Genomic DNA, 1,216 nt, shown 5'->3' on the forward strand with positions numbered 1-1,216 from the left:
TACTGACCTCGCCTTCTGTATGATAGCGGGGTGAACAGGCAGTGGCTCGGGTGGTTGATGTCCTTGATGATCGTTTTGGCCTTCCTGTGACATCGGGTGCTGTAAGACAGACAGAGGTGGAGAGAGAGAGAGGTGGAGAGAGAGACAGAATTGAATTGAGAGAGGGAGAGAGACAGACAGAGGGGGAGAGAGAAAGAGGTAGAGAGAGCGAGAGAGAGAGAGAGAGAGAGAGAGGGGTGGAGAGAGAGTTACTGTGCAGGCCATTGACGGTGTGTACACAGCGAGAGGGTAAAAGAGAGATGGTGTGTATACAGGGAGAGGGTAAAAGAGAGATGGTGTGTATACAGGGAGAGGGTAAAAGAGAGATGGTGTGTATACAGTGGGAGGGTAAAAGAGAGATGGTGTGTATACAGTGAGAGGGTAAAAGAGAGATGGTGTGTATACAGGGAGAGGGTAAAAGAGAGATGGTGTGTATACAGGGAGAGGGTAAAAGAGAGATGGTGTGTATACAGGGAGAGGGTAATAGAGAGATGGTGTGTATACAGGGAGAGGGTAAAAGAGAGATGGTGTGTATACAGTGGGAGGGTAAAAGAGAGATGGTGTGTAGACAGGGAGAGGGTAAAAGCGAGGTCAAAAGGAAATGCCAGCTTGGCGATTCTACAACCTCAAACTTTGAACTAATTCCCCTCCACATTAAAGTTTAACATTTGTATACAGGTGATTGGCTTTACTGGCTTTTTGACACTAAAAGCTGCCTTCTTTGTCATGCCTAATATCTTCAACCACTTTGGGATGAATGTGTAACTTGAACTTTCATGTAAACCATTACGTAAATACAAGAGCAGTGGTGTAAAGCCCTTAAGTAAAAAAATACTTTACTATTTATTTGTTTGACAACTTTTACTTTTACTTCACTACATTTGTAAGGAAAATAATCTACTTTATAGTTCAAAAGTACTAGTTACATTTTGAATGCTCAGCAGGACAGGAAACATTTTCAAATTCTCAAACTTATCAAGAGAACATCCCTGGTCGTCCCTATTGCCTCTGGTCTGGCGGACTCAGTAAATACAAATGGTTTGTTTGTAAATGATGTCTGAGTGTTGGAGCGTGCCCCTGGCTAAATAATCATACAAATGAAAATGGTGCCGTCTGGTTTGCTTTATGTAAGCTTTTTGATATGATTTATACTTTTACTTTTGATACTTAAGTATAT

Source organism: Coregonus lavaretus (genome assembly GCF_964263955.1).
Source record: "Coregonus lavaretus genome assembly, chromosome: 11".
Classification (NCBI taxonomy): domain Eukaryota; kingdom Metazoa; phylum Chordata; class Actinopteri; order Salmoniformes; family Salmonidae; genus Coregonus; species Coregonus lavaretus.